The 16384-nt window shown below is 40.1% G+C and overlaps 1 long non-coding RNA gene across 1 annotated transcript; it reads right to left on the bottom strand.

The window, feature by feature from the left end:
• Window positions 1–10617: 10617 nt before the first annotated feature.
• On the bottom strand, window positions 10618–15807 carry LOC116664200. The gene is made up of 3 exons (XR_004320592.1): window positions 15694–15807; window positions 14030–14033; window positions 10618–10628 (listed from the first exon to the last, which is right to left on the bottom strand). It is a non-coding gene; the product is annotated as an uncharacterized LOC116664200 (long non-coding RNA).
• Window positions 15808–16384: the final 577 nt, after the last annotated feature.

Consider the following 16384-nt stretch of genomic DNA (forward strand, 5'->3'; position numbering starts at 1 on the left):
TCAACTAGTCTGCAATCTTGCTTCTTTAAATATGGATTCAAAGATTTTTTTATCATTAAAGCTTCTAGCAGCTTTATTAATGGATGTAGTCCTGTGTGATGGTTTTGTTCCAGCAAATCTGGACTAAAGCGTGCTATGGGACAGACCTTGGGAATACAAAGATGAGAAATGTATATCCTAGACCTGAGGCAGCTAACAGTCTTGTAAAAGGAAATGTGTTTTAAAAAAAATGTGTTCAAAGTGATGAGAGTAGAATTGTAACAGATCTCCTTTGGTGGACATACACTACAATGCTAGGCACAGTGCTAAAGCTATTCTTAAGTTAATCATTTTGAATCCTCCCAACAACATAAGGCAATAAGTAATTTTATACCTATTTTCAGAAGGGGGCCTCAGAAGTGTTAAGTAACTTGGCCAGGATCACACAGCTAATAGGTTTCAGGTAGGACACAAAATGTGGTCTGTTTGACTTATGGATCTAAGGAAACAATGGAAAACAGCTACCAGAGAGAACCAGAAAAGCAACTAAAAGATTGCATTGAAGACTAAGTTGAACAATGTACCTGTCTAGTGTTGGAGGGTGGGGTATGTTCCCTTTAATAGATGCAGTTAGATGACATCTTGATTTTGGAAAACCAGCTAAATGTTTATCCAAGAAGCCCTGCTCTCACCTGGATAATTCCAAGGTACAAGCAAGTGTAGTTAACTTTAACATTTTTATCATCCAAATCTCAAATCTCCAAAATAAAAAATAAAATGCCTTTTCAATGGAAGCTATCCATTGGATAAACCAAGCTAACCAAGTACTAGCTGCATTAGTGGTATCTGTTCTATACTGGTCTCTGACAATGAAATGAACAGAGACCAGTTTAGGCCAGGGCTTTTATTTGTGTATTTCTTGCATTGATAATATTCTTTGATAATGATGTTTTCTTATTCTCCTGATAATTACTTGTTCCCAAAGTTCCACTGTGAGAGCTTCATTCCTTTACCCTTTGGACTCTATTGGATCATAAGTGCATTATGAGAATAGTAACCTTTTAAATGAAGAATTGGCCAACAACAACCCGGGGCAAAATCTAGACTGTGTCCCATTTTTGCATAGCTTGCAAGAGCTAAGGATGTTTTTTATATTTTAAAAATACTGTTTAAAAAGAAGAGAATGTGTAACAGTGACCATAAGTGACACACACAAGCCTAAAATATTTACTATCTGGCCCTTTAAGGGGAAGTTGGCTGACCCCTGCTTTAAATTATAATGACCGGTTTATTTCCTCAGGGAAGGGTAGATTCTCAAGGAGAAGAGATGTTTCTCACCAACTGAAGGGCTGTGGGAGCAGGGAGATGCACCACTCATATCTCCCTTCAAAAGAACACTGAGTGGGAGTGTATAGCTCAGTGGTAGAGCCCATGCTTGGCACACACGAGGACCTGGGTTCAATCCCCACTACCTCTGTTAAAAATAAATAAATAAAAATAAATAAACCTAATTTTCTACCCCCACTAATGAACTCATCTACATAAGAAACAGACTCACAGACATAGTAAACAATCTTATGGTTACCAGGGGAAAGGGGCTGGGAAGGGATAAATTTGGGAGTTTGAGACTTGCAAATGTTAACCACTATATATAAAAATAATTTTAAAAAATTCTTCTATATAGCACAGGGAACTATATTCAATATCTTATAATAACCTTTAATGAAAAAGAAGATGACATTGTATGTGTGTGTGTGTGTGTGTGTGTGTGTGTGTGTGTGTGTGCGCATTACTGGGACATTATGCTGTATACCAGAAATTGACATTGTAACTGACTATACTTCAATTAAAAAAAATAAAAAGAATACTTGCTTTCTCCAGGAGTGCAGTCCCATCTGTGACTTCTCCAGGAGCTGCCTCAGCTTTTGGGCTGAGGCCAAGTTCTTCCTGGCAGTGATGGGTCCCCAAATGTGCCACCCCAAAACATGCTTCTTTGGCATCTGGATTATTTTGAGCTAAAGGCTATTGAAAACCAGCGGGTACAGAAAAAGTGCTAAGCTAGGGGATAACTTTTCCTTTTGTGAAGAAAATTTACATTTATAAAGGAAATTTTCATTTGTGAAAGGTGTCTCCCAGTTGGTCCTGTAGCAGGAAGGGGAGGACTCTTAACTGTTATCAGTGGAGAAGGCAGGAGCTTAAATCTGCATAGCAGACTTTATGAAACAACCCTTGTGCCCCATACTTTTCCTGGACATTTTCCTGTAGCTTGCCTCCATACCCAAGAGCCCAAATGCCTTTTTCCTTTGGCCTAACGTGGTCTATAAGTCGGAGTTCTACTCACCTCTTTGGGTTAGTCATTGCTGGGTACTCCCATGTGTACCTGTGTGACACACCTGTTAATAAACTTCTGTTTGTTTTTCTCTTGTTTATCTGTCTTTTGCCCATATGATTCACAGGTCCCCAGCTAGAGAATGTCAGATGGGTAGAGGAAAAGGTTTTTTTCCTCCCCTACAGCAAGCCTCAGCCAGTGTCTGAACATGATAGGTGTCAAATGGGTTATCCAGGGATAAACAGCTTTACTTACAATTTAGCATTGGCCTGGACAGAGGAATTTGGCAAGAAAGGAAAGAAGATATCCAGATAAGATAATCATGAAATAGAGAAATGTAATTTTACTTGAACATTATATGAGCGTCCGTTGCATGAGCTAATAAGGAGGTTATAGCTAGGGTTGCCAGATTTAGCAAGTGAAAATACAGGATACCCAGTTACATTTGCATTTCAGATATAAATGACAAATCATTTAGTATGTGTATATTCCTTAGGATAAAACATTTCTCAAATGGGAGTGCCAGAGTAGATTGCCTGTTAGAGGCTGAAAAAATATATTTTAGCATTGAATATGTCCCAAATATATGATATCTATTAAAAAAGAAAAAAACAATTCACTGTTAACCTGAAATTCCAAGGTAACTGTGTGTCCTTCATTTTGTCTGGCAGCTCTAGCTATAGCTCTAGCTATCTGCTTAAAGAAAATCTGTTTAAAGACAAATCATGTCTTCATTCATTGGAAAAACAAGTCTTTTAAGGTTAGATTGGAATTTGAGATTCCTTAGTCTGACATGTTTATTTTTAGATGAGGGTAGGAAGTGTCCTGTTTGGGGTCACGGAGCCAGTAGTCTCCGAACTACTTCTAAACTTGGAGCTCTCTGACTCCCAGTTCAGCTCTCTCTCTACTCCATTACTCTGTCCCCTTCGAAAAAGATAAATTTCTGGCGCCTATGATTCAGCACTGTTCTTTTGAGTTTCCCTTGCCTCCTCTTCTTTGTATTCCTTTTCTTATCATATAGGTCCTTATTGTGAAATGGCTTTTTAATTTTTGTTGACACACAATCTGAGTAGTTAGTAGATGTCTCAAAATGTTAAATCTGTCTTCCTGGGTCCATATATCTATATTTCTATTTTAGGATTCAAGTAGTTATTGTGGAAAATTCAGAAAGAATAAAACAATACTCAGAAGAAAATTAAAAAATGCCCCAAAATGTAGTAGATAGCTACTACAAACATTTTGGTGAAACCCTTATTTTTCTATTAAAAATTTGAGGAACAAAATTGTATATTATATATTAATTATATGCATATGATAACCTATATGTATTTATATCTATTATATAAAACATACATTATGTATGTTACAATTTTATATTGTATTTATTTTAATATATTTAAGGTTTTAATATATTTTAACATAATTATATGTAATACTTATAACATATAAAATGTTATCTATTTGTATTTCTAACATTTATTATATATTTTAAATATATCTGATACATATAGAAACCTATGTATTTTATAACCTGCTTCTATAAATTAATAATACTCATGTTTATTTTTCTTCTTAACATTTTATACCACAGGATACTTAATGGCTGGCTAGGACTGTGTTATATGGATATACTATGTTTTATTCAGCCACTCTTGTATTGAAATTCATTGTCTCCTTTTTTCCCCCCAATAGTAATCGAAGCTCTGATGAACATTATTATAGATAAAACTTTGCACACTTTACTGATTGTTTCCACATTTAAAGGGTAGACGTGAATTGCTGAGTTGTAGAGGGAGCTCTTTTAAAGGTTATTGATTTCTATTACCAAAGTATTCTGCAGAAGGAGTGGGCCAGTAAAGAGCTGATGAGCAGGGTATGGGAGGATACCTTTCCCATACCTTTGTCAACCATGGTTATTGGCAGTTAAAAAAAGGTGTTCCTAAGAGAAGTAAAACTATGAGATAATAGCTTAATTGATAGCAAAAGAGAGGTTGAAAATTTTTTATAAATTTATAGGCCAATTTTACTTTTTTGTAGTGAATTGTTCATTTTTCTTTTTGCTTGTATATATTTTTCCCCCATTGGAATATTCATTTTCTTACTAACTGAAATTAAAAATATATATATATTAAGATTCTTAATCTTTAGTTTTATTGCATGCCATAAATTTTTAAATTTATTATTTATTACCTTTTTAATTTTGAGTGTTTTTATACTGCAAAAATCTGAGTTTGTATGTAATTAATTCTGTCAGTTTTTCTTCATAGTCTTTGAAGTTATGCTGAGAAAGACCTTCCTTCATTTGCAAAATAAACTCATCTGTATTTTTCTTCTTTTTTTAATGAACAAATTGAACTGTTTGCACTTAACTCTTTCACCCAGCCTGAATTTTTTTGGTGTACAATTTTCTTCTTGATTTCTGCAACCTGGGCATTTTAAACACATTTAAAGAAAGAAAAATATCTGTAATGAAAACAGAGTGTTTTACATATAGTTATCTCTCCCATTTCTGCACAGAAGTACATATGCAAAGAATGTGTAAATGTTATGACCCCCAGGGAGATCTCAGGAGAGAACACTTCTTTAACGTTTTAATGCGTCAAAGGACCTGTGAACAAAGGTTTTTCTTTCTCTATTGACCTATTATATTTGCATAATCTTTTCTGATGTCACACAGAAGAAGAGAAGACTTGGTATGGCATCAGAAGGCAGAACTAGGACAGATGGGTGAAAGTTACACAGAGATAGAGCTCAGCTCAAAGTAGGGAAGACCGTGCTGCCTGGAAGTCATTGTTCTGACCTTCCAGCCTAAGGCTTTGCCCAGAGGGTGCCTATCTTAGGGTGCTCTCTGATGAGAGTTAACAGGAAGGTACCCCATCATCATAAGAACAGTGTCTTTCAGGCAAACAATTTAAACCTCATTGTTCTAGTTACTATTTATTATCCCCAAACTAGGCACTTAAACAACCATTTTATTTTGCTCATGTTTCATGGGTCAGGGATTAAGGGGTAGTTTGGCTTGGGATCTCTCTTGAGATTGCTGTTAGTTGCTGGCTGGGGTGCATCAACCTAAGGCTCTCCCAGGCTGGGTGTTCCAGATGGTTCGGTCACATGGCTGGCAGAGGATGCTGCTGGATGTTGGCTGGGAGCTCAGTGGGGACTGTCGACCTGAGCTCCTACATGTGGTTTCTCAGGCATGGTGGCCTCAGTGTAGTCAGACTTACATGGTCCCTGGGTTCCCCTGAAGCAGGTAGCCCAAGAGAACCAGGTGGAAGCTGAATCGTCTTTTCTGATCCAGCCTTGGAAGTCACATAGTGTCCCTTCTGTTGTAGTTTGTTGGAGCAGTCACAAGCCCAGTCGGTTTCAAGAAGAGGGGATATACACTCCACTGCTTATTGGGAGGTGTGTAAAAAGCAAAAATTGAGACCATTTGAAAAAACTGCCACATCTATTGACAGGTTTCCTGTTTCCCTGTCTCCTCTTTACCAGAAGTTTGTTTCATGGGTCCACTTTGTTCCAATGCAGAGATATGTTTAGGGGTGGGAGTTTGCCAAAGGGTGACAATAGGATCTCTGTTTACAGGACATTTCAAGCAAACCCTTTGGAGGATATTTTTATTTCAATGTTATACTGAGTTACTATCTTTAGATCTGTTGAACATCAAACACTTAATCACACTCTAATTTCTCTATGTGTTCGCTTATTTCTAGACAAACTCTAACTTAGAGAGAAACAGTGTAAAGATGTTACATTGTCCCCAAGCTCCATTTAAAATTTCTATGGCAGTGTTCTAAGGATTGACCTTGGTTGCTGGCCTGTAATTCTCTGGCGTGACAGGCTGAATCTGCTCCCCCTTCATGGATTTTGCGGATGGACCATCTGTGATCCCAGGCTTGGTTCATCCTTTGGTCAGCACCCCAGGTCAGTAGGCTACATGGTACAAAGAATGTTGTATAGGATTTCTTCCCTGGGTGGAATGTCTTCTAAGATGCCACATTCTTTTTATTCAAACCTTTTAGAGGCTAGGCAGGCTAAATAGGCAAAAGCCCCATCGTTTAAAGTGGAGAACACTGAGTTACCAATGAGTTTATATAATTCAGCGACATCGCTGTAACCAGGAAGCTGAAGACTCAGGCAGGCAGCCCCTGCATCTGCTGTCTGGCCGTGTCTACAGAGCTGTTGTGCCTGCTTTAATTAGGACACGTTTACAGTTGCAGAAGGGTATGAATGCATGCAGCATCTATTTGTTTGTTTATGTCCCAATAACATCGCAATGGCCGGGGTTTATTTGCATCAACTGCTCGGGGGTGTGGATGGCTTTTTGATTTTCACCTTTGCTGGGAGCAGCCTGTCAGGGACTACAGCAGTGGAGTGAGAAAGGACTGAAGTTGTGTAACTGCAGCTGCAGTGCTGAGCTGTGCTGCATCTTTTAAGGAGATGGCAACCAAGACTGTGGGATTTGGCTTAATGAGACAGTGAAAACTGGATGTGGTGAGTTGAATCTTCCTTTTTGACCTACTTGAGAAGCCCTCCTGTTCAAGTTAAAAAAAAAAAAAAACTGGGCAGAAAATTCTAGCTATAAAATCCATTGTAGATTCAATTCACCATTTTGAAGGTCCATTTCTCTCAATGAAACATTTTGCCAAATTCGTCTTCTACGCTACATGGTCATCATCTAGGCGTCAGATGTTGCCGTTGTAAGCCAGACCTCTCCTATTTGCCCTTCTGCTTCCTAATCTGTCCTTTTGTTCTCACACAATGTCATACCTAGCCCCCGGGTTACCTATGCTTGGAGATGGTTTCCTGCCTTAAAAGAAAAGATACCAAAACTCTCTGGCATTAGCAAATGTTGACCCAACATCAAGGCCTTTTTCCTGAGAACCTCTCATATCTTCGTGGATCACAGCTACCCACACTCCCTCCTAACTTTCAGATCTTGATCCTGCATTGTCAGCTGAAGCCTGCCCAGTGCTTCTGCCTTTTCCCTCCTTTTCCTGAGTTCATAGCCTGTCGCTTCTGTGTCCCAGTGTGACACCCGGAGACATAGCCGTGAACATTGTTCAGCCGTCAGATGATGATTGTTTGGCACGACATTCAGGAGTACCTTTCTACCAAAGTAGTGAAGAACAGAGTCAGTGTACTTCTCCCTGGAAGCAGGGGATTGAGTAGGATTGTGCCTTATATCCTGTTGAGATCTACAGTTCATGAATTAATTCAACACGTACTTCCTGAGTGTTTAATATGTACAAGGTGCTGGAGCACGGCAGGAAAATTGGATGGCATAAAAAGTGCTATGAAGAAAACTGAAGCAAGACAATGTGATAGAGAGTGATTAAGGATCAGGGGTTGGGAAACTTTATACACTTGGTGGCTAGAAAAAGGCATCTCTGAGGCAATAGAGACTCAAAAAGCAAGAAAGACCAGCCAGGCAAAGATTTGGGGGAAAGAACATTCAGGTAGATGAAATGGGTAAAGGTCCTAGGAGGGAAGTATCCTAACAAGAGTACATGAGCAGAGGTGAAGTGAAATGAGGTTAGCAGTGTTGGTGGAATGAGATTCTTGTCTCATCACAGAAAGAATTCAGAGACGAGACACAGAGGTCAAGAAAGTAAAGTGAGGATTTATAAAGGAATAGATAGTACACTCTTAGGCTCAGGTGAGCAGCTGTGCCGAGTTTCTTTGGCAAGTTGGTTATATAGGGTATAAAGATGAATGGGCAGAATATTCATTGGGGAGGGAAGGGTTCAGGGTCATATTCCCTGATTTTCATCCCAGCTCCACATTCCCGAGGGGAGGAGGGATTTTTGTTGTTATTTAGTCTGGATCAGAAGTGTCATGGTGTTGGTACATGAAGGGTACTTATTATCTGCAAGGCTAATTTTATTATAATGAGGACATAATGAGCAAAAGGTTACATTTGGACACTGGAGACTTCTGCCTCTTCCTACCTTTCTTTGTTGCCCTCCAGGCCACTTGTCACCCCAAAATGTGTGATTTCTTACCAGTCCAGAGGCTCTTGCTTTGCTTTGTCTGCCCAAGGATCCCTGTTGTTTACATGATGTATGGTTCCCTGCATTTGGCTCATCATACTGTATGCTGATGTTCACACCCTTCCTTTTTTGCCTAATTCCTGGCATTTGGCCTGTGTCCCCCTTTCTTTGCTCATATCTAGCTATCTGCCTGCTCTAACAGCAAGAAGGTTTTTAAAGGCCAGGATGAGGAGTCCAGATTGTGTCCTTAATGGTTTCACTAAGCTATTGGAAGTGTTTAAAGCAAGAGCCATTCTCTTGCTTGGTACGGTCTCATTCATAGTACAGTCTGAATTTATGTTGGGGCTAAGACTACAAGCAAAAGGCTAGAACCATTTTTAAGGTGAGTGGTGAAATGTGTGAGAGTATGGTAACTCTACTAGAAAGAGTTGGCCAGAGAATGGCTGGGACTTGATGGATTTAGGTAGAGAATGGAAGAGAAAGAGCAAGGTCAAGGATGGTTTCTTAGTTTTCAGCTTGAGCAACTGAATTGAGCATTGACTGAGATGGGTAAGGCTAAAGGGGAAGCAAATTTGGAAGGAATGGATACTTGTATTTGGAGTCCAGAGGAAAGGTTAGACTTAGGAGTTGTCAGTTTAAACATGGTATCTAAATCTATTGGACAGGATGCAAATAGATCAGTGGTAGAGGGCACGCTTAGCATGCACAAGGTGTTGGGTTCAATCCCCAGTACCTCCATTAAAAAAAAATCCAGAACACAGGGGTAAAGAAATAATTTCTTAACTTAAAAAAGAGGAGTCTAAGAAGTGGCTTAATCCTTCTGTTGTACACAAGAGCAAGAAAAGAAAAAATGGACTCCACCTGAAGTAGAAGGGATTTATTGGAGCTAAACAGACACATAAATGAAACTGGATACCTGAAGGGAATCTGGAATGAACTTCATCATGGTTTTTTATAGCTATTGTAAATGATAGCCAAATGCCTATATCATATGTCTGTATTTCACTGCATTTTCAAAAAATGAAAATATTATGTAATCAGCAGCTAGATCAAAAAACAACATGGCTAATACCCCAGAAACCCACTCATGCTTTCACTTTCAGGAAAGTGACTTCTGATAGCATAGAGTAATTTTGCCTCATTTGCAATTTTATATGAATGGACTCATACAGTATATACTATTTTGTATCTCGTCTATTTTTACCCAACATCAGGTTTGTGAGATTTTGTTTTCATACTGTTGCAGGTCCACTCTCTGATGCACAGTATCTCATTGTATGAAGACAGCGGAATTTGCTTACCATTTCTACTCTTGACAGACATTTGAGTAGTTTCTAGTTTGGGGCTAATATGAGTAATGCTGTCATGACCTTCTGTATCTTTAGTAAACATATGCCCATAATTCTATTGGGTATATAACTAGCAATGGAATTGCTCAATTATAGTGTATGCTGATGTTCAGGCTTAGTAGATACTGCCAAACATTTTCCAAAGTGGCTGTAGCAATTTGCACTTGCCTTAGCAGTATGAGACAATTAAGGTTGTTCCAAAGCCTTGACAACACTTGGTATTATTGGTCTTTTCATTTGAACAATTTTGATTGGTGTGTAAGTAAGTAGTAACTCCCTGTAGTTTTAATTTGCATTTCCCTAATGACTAATCATTTTGAACACGGTTTCATATTTCATTGATAACTTGGGTATTCTCTTTCGTGAAGTGTCATTTCAAGCCTTTAGATCATTTTTCTATTGCATTTTCTGTCTTTTTCTTACCAGATTATAGGAGTACTTTACATATTCTATCAGTGTCTTATCAGATATATATGCTGTGAATATCCTTTTTTCAATTCTATATGTTGCCTTTTCACTCTTTTAATAGTGTTTTGTGATAAACAGAGGTGATTAATATTAAAATAGTCAAGCTTTTGTTTTTCCCTATGGTTAATTTTTTAAATGTCCTAGTTAAAACTCTGTCTATCTCAAGGTCACAAAATTTTTTCTCATATATTTTTCTCTAAAAGATTTTTTGATTTATTTGTCACATTTAGATGTACATTGCATTCAGAGTTGATTCGTGTGTGCATGTTTGTGTGGTGTGAGGTATGGATCCAGATATGTATTTATCCTCTGTGACTATTTAGGTGACCTAGCACCAGTTTTTGTAAAGTGCACTCTGCCCACACTGCAGCACAGTGTTGCCTTTGTCATTAATTAGGTGACTGTAAATGTGTGGCTTTATGAAGATTTTCAATATCAAACTGAAGCTTTTACTTTCCCCCACCAAATGATAACCATAAAAAGACTGATAGTTAAAGTCTCATGCTCTACCGACTGAGTTAGCTGGGTGCCAAAAACTGATAGTTAAAGTTATATATACTTTAAAGTTCTTCTTGTTCTGTAGTTCTCAAAGTGTGGTCCCTGAGTGGCAACAAGAGCATTACTTAGCACCTGGTTAAAAGGGCGGATTTCAGGGTTTCACCCCGGACCTAAGGACTCAAACTCTAGAGGTGGAGCATAGAAATCTGCATTTTAACAAACCCTCCAGGTGATTGTGATTCAAATCCAAGTTAGAGAAAAGCAACCCTAGCACATCCTCTTTTCATAGATGAAGGTGCTGAGGGCAAACCAGACAATGGCTTTTTTTTGTTTTTTAAATTTTAGTCAACCCGTCAAAGTTCATGATGAAAATGTAAATTTGATATGGAGCACATTTTGAGAACTTCGAAATATTTAACATTTCTAACCAGCACAAAATGGTTAGTACATTTAGTTTAACAGGAATTTCTTGTGAGTGGAGATTTTTAGATGATGGGTCACTGGAAGGGTTTAGAATCTCTTTCTTTATGCCACTGCATGCCCCAAATACTGTTTGGATCAACAGAGGAATTACCCCAGGCAGAAAAATAATGGGCGGAGAGATTTCTCCAAGACTCTTCAAGCTGTCTTTTATGAAATGTACCCATCTCTTTGAAAGCTTTTCAGATCTATTTTTGGTCTCAAGTATAATTTCATTGGTTGAAGGATAGTTCTATTATCCTTCTCTATATCTCTTAATATTTGAGTATAGCCCTAATCCTAGAACCACAGAGATGGGAGTGGCTCCGTGGTCCAGGCTCTGTGAGTTGCTGGTCTCTCCTAGGTGGATTATGTAGTCTTCTCAGGCTCCCTACCTGCATGATCATCTCTTTCAGCTCCTGGAAGGACCCATCACACCAGAGGTGTCTATGAGTTCCTCATTACAAGAGGAGATTTAGCAGATGTCTAGAAAAGTTCCTATGAATTGTTGCCCAGTACCATTTCTGTTCTTGATATCATGTGTTAAGACAAATGGATGCTGCATGGAGGCTGCTTTCTGGAATGTAGATGAGATCTGGTAATTGCCTCCAAACTATGTTGAAACCTCCACCGATTAGAGAAAAGAGCAGAGACACTCAAGGCTTTTCAAGCTAAGCTCAACTTCTGCTCCTCTGCTTGCTAGCCAGTTGATATCTTGCCACTCATCTGCCTTACTCTGAGGCTATATCTTCAGAAAAGGTGACTAGGAAGGATGTAAATTATTTCATAAGGGTTGTTTCTCTCTTGCTCCCTCTGTTCTGAGAGTTTGGGGCAAATGTTCTCTTGCTTTCTTGTACTAGACTGTAGCTATTTTGTCTAAGAAACTTAGCTTGGTGGTGCTTTCCAGTGATAAATGAGCCAGTATTTCCAAGACTGCAGATGAAAAGGAGATCCTAAACCATCAGGTGTTATTAGTATTGTTATTAAATTTTATCTTCTCCTGGAAATTGCCTTTTCCTGTTTGCTTCTGTTTTAGTATGCTAGCTTTTCATGACCTTCACACTATTTGTTTGCAGAGTAAGTAGAGTTAATGCGTCACATTTAACACAGGACTTTTCATCTTCAAAGAACTCTTCAAATAAGCTAATTGAAAGGAAGCTACAGAAGAGTACAAAGTTAATATTAAAAAAAAAAAAGCCCTCTAAACACAGGCCACGAAAGATAATGGCAAAAAGCAAGTCGGTCAAAAACATATTTATGAGACTATGTTGAAGGTCTAGAGCAAAGTCTGGATGGAGGTCAGTGCCAGTAAGGGTTGTGCACATGCCCAGGGGTATGTGCCTATAAATCTCTTGCTATTTTTCAGTCAGAGTGTCCAAACCTAGAAGAACTTTTACCTATGCTACAGATTCTCAATTACAAAACCAACCCATTGACATTTTCTTACCCTCTTGCTACTTGTAGCCACAGTTGGGTAAATGGAAGTTCATTCCAAGGTTAGAGGTAGACGAGTGAAGAATCTCCAAGCTCTATTCCTATGGAAAGTTGGGACTCCATTTGAGTGAGCAGTTGGTCTGGCTTTTGTAATCATACTTGAACTTTTTGGTTTTCTGGTTTGATTCTGTTGGCGCCAAGCATAGGTATTTTCCCAGCTCACGATGGAAAGAAATAGCATGTTTGAGTTGGAGAACTCCAAGGATCTTATAATGTAAGGCCAGGTACCTTCACTGCTCTACCCTAGTGTCTAGCATAATCCCTGGCCCAGGGAGTACAGTTCACTTGATATCGGCAGGGTGAGTAAGTCAATTAATGAATCACCTTGAGTCTCTTGTAATACTCACGGATGGCTAATGTGAAAGGCCACTTGAACATGGCCCTGTGCCTGCTTGACCTTCTCTTTTTATAGGCGACTTTTAGAAAGCATAAACCATTCAGGAGTCAGGCTTTGTCCTGTGTAACATAACAGTGGGGTATTGTGAATAATATCTGTAGCTTATTCAAGTCCCCCATTGCATTGAAGCTCTCTGACATATATGTTATGTTTCTCTGTCATGAGCTGAAGAGGAAACTGGCATATGTTCTCAGCCATTTATATAACACCAGCAAATAAAAAGTACCAAAAGCATTACGAAGTCCAGGTATGCTGCTGAGCGCATATGAAATACTGATACTCTATGGAACTCTGGCCCCAAGCCGTGAAACTTGGCCACGGTGCCTCAAATGATTAAAATAACATTTTATTGTTAATAAAATCTAGACTCTCAATATTTGGTAAAAAGGGAAATGGGAAAGGTCTTCGAGGCTCTAGTACTTGTCCCCTGAATTTCACCTGACTCTTGGGACTCTCAGGTTACTTCTGCCTGCCACCTCCATGGACACCTCTGGAACATTTTGGCCAAGTGTGGATACCTGATTTCTACAGCAGAGCTGAGACAAGGCCAACAGAGAAGGGGTTGTGTTTTCTTACCAGTAAGGCAAGTTTTTAAGATTGTTTCTGGCATCAGATAGACTTGGGTTCCAGTCACTGTCTGCTAATTTTTAGCAGTCTGACTCTGAGCAGGTCACTGTCCTTCTGAGTCACTTCTTCATCTATGGACAAGGGATTCATATAATACCCATTGCCTGGGACTGCTGTGACCACTGAATTAAATTTGAGGAAAATGTAGCAGAATCTTTGGCACATAGTAAATGTTTAGTAAATGTTAGGTATTATTTTTGTTACAAAATGCTGCTGTAGATTAGGAGATGGCAAAAAAGAGAGAAACACAAAGAGAAATGCAAGTCCATACAACTGGGTTTCTGAGAGCTGGCTTCCTTCCAGGATTCGGCCTGCTCCACCTCCTGGGATGCCTCTGTGGGTAGGCCTCCATGTTGGGACACAGCATCTAGGGGCCTGGACCCACGGGTGTGGAACCAGTGCATGACAGGGTTTTCCTTCCCAGTTTCCTGCCCAAGACTCTCCTTGCCAGTTTTATTTTCCTGACTGAGAAGCTGTCCTTTGCCAGATAATGGAAATTGGAACAGACTTGCCCTCTGAGGAAAGGTCCCCGCAGATGTGGGAGAGGAGAGGGCGGCCTCAGCAGGGAAATAATAGAATACTGCCAGACAAGCCTGACATATATAAAGATGCATGTAAATAGTGGCCATGGGACATTCCATTATATCTAAAACTTTTTCTCGTTATTCAGTGATTGTCCCTATTACTTTCAAATGTGTTCTCCCGCACACAGTTAAGAGTTATTTTGTGTTCCAGTCTTTTCCTTAAATTCCATCTGGGCAGTAACTTTCCAGCCAAATAGCTCTTCATCCTCAAGCAGTGATAGAAAGCCAAGAGACAGGCATTGGTGACTAATAGCAAGGAGGACCTCCATGGCCTGCCAGATGGAAGGAGGGTGACTGGACGCTGCTGGGGGGTCCCGATCAGGGTGGCTGTGACACTCGGGGACCCTAAAGAAGAGGGAAGGCACCTCCCCCTGGTAGAGCAGGTGCTGTGAAGACCTTTAGAAATCCTGGTGCCACTGCCTCATATCAGGAAAGGTCAGGAGCATCACAGGACAGATTTCACATGGAGACTTTTCTTGTGCTTATCTCAGGGAGTACAGTGGAAATAAAAAAGTGGAAAAAAAAATTACACCCATGACTCATTGAGAGTTGCTCCATACAAGTCAGGGCTGTAGAAAAGGGGAATCCGTAGGGAGGCAGATTCCACAGAGGTTAAGGCGGAGACTGGCTCACAGTGGCTTCAAACCCAGGCTGTGCATCTTGGTGCACACATTCCTGGGCAGTTTCCTTACCCTTGCTAAGTTGTAATCTTTAAAGGAGTAATAGTGTCCACCTTAGAGAGATCTGCCTTACAGTATAACAGTGTCTACCAACCTTTATCAGAACCGTATCTACCCGACAGCAAATCCTATAGAGTAGTACTTCATAGTATCTATCTTATAGGTTGGTCTAAATTAAGTAACGTATACACAGGACTTGGCATTTTATAGTGCTCATTAATATTAGTAACTCCTCTTCACTTTCTGGGACCCAGAGGAGTCTCTTTGCAGGGAGCAGGGGGCTTTTAAAGCCCAGGCAGTTGCTGAAGGGATCAGGTCACAGTTCTAACCTGAAATGATGGCCCCAGCTCAGGACAGATATTGTTCTCGAGATCCACCCCAATGCTGGTGAGAAAGGCATGTGACCCTTTCCCCTTCCTCTCATCCCCTCCCTGTGGTATAATAGCCTTGAAGTCACTTCATCTCCAAAATAGATTTTAGGGACAAATCTGTCACACGTGGTGTTTCGGCTAATTTTGTGCCAATCTGATCGGGCTCAGGGATGCCCAGCTAGCTGAGAAAACATTATTTCTCCGTGCTTCTGTGAGGATGTTTCTGGAAGACATTAGCATTTGAATTGGTAGACTGAGTAAAGACATCACCTCACCAGTGCGGGGGACGTTATCCAATCCATGGAGGGTTTGATTAGATCAAAAAGGCAAAGAAAAGGTGAAGTGTCTCTGCTTGAACTAGGACAGTCATCTTCTCCATCCTCAGACGTTGGCCGCTTCTGGTTCCCAGGCCTTTAGACTTTGACTGGGACAGATCTTGACCCTCCCTGACCCCCTTAGGACTCAGACTGGGTCTGACACCATTGGCTCCCCTGGTTCTCAGGCCTTTGGGTTTGGACTAGAACTACACCACTGATTTTCCTGGGCCTCCAGCTTGCAGATGGCAGCTTGTGGGACTGCTCAACCGCCATCATCACACAAGCAAATCCTTCATAATAAATCTTTCTGTATATCTGTATAGGCCCTATTGGTTCTGTTTCTCTGTAGAACCCTAATACAGGTGGAATAAATAAACTCAGGTAGATCTATTTGGTTCTGCCTGGGAATCATTTTTTTTTCCATTTGCTTGTTAACACTGCTTTTGGGGGCAGCATGACTTAAACCCACCTGTAAAATAAGATAAACAGAAAAGAGTTGCTTCTCTGAGGTCAGAGCTCACCCCCTGTTTGTGACTCTCAGGTCTCAGACTCTAGGCCCTGCCTGCTTAGATCAGTGGAGCTTTTCACTCCTCCTGATTTATCTGTCCTTTGTGGGGCCAACCTCTCATCTGCTCAGTTCTTTAGTTTTGTCATCTCTCAGTCTCCTGCCTTCCCATAGAGTCCAACCCCCTGATACTGTTGACGTATCAGCCAGAGTTCAGTTGGGAAAGCAGAAATCACTCTAGGTACTTTATGCTGCAGTTATTTAATGCAAGGAATCAGATGCTCCCCAAATCATTGGGAGGCCTGGGGGAAAGGGTTCCAGCCTTGGTCTCTAGGGG

The sequence above is a fragment of the Camelus ferus genome, chromosome 6 (assembly GCF_009834535.1).
Source record: "Camelus ferus isolate YT-003-E chromosome 6, BCGSAC_Cfer_1.0, whole genome shotgun sequence".
Classification (NCBI taxonomy): domain Eukaryota; kingdom Metazoa; phylum Chordata; class Mammalia; order Artiodactyla; family Camelidae; genus Camelus; species Camelus ferus.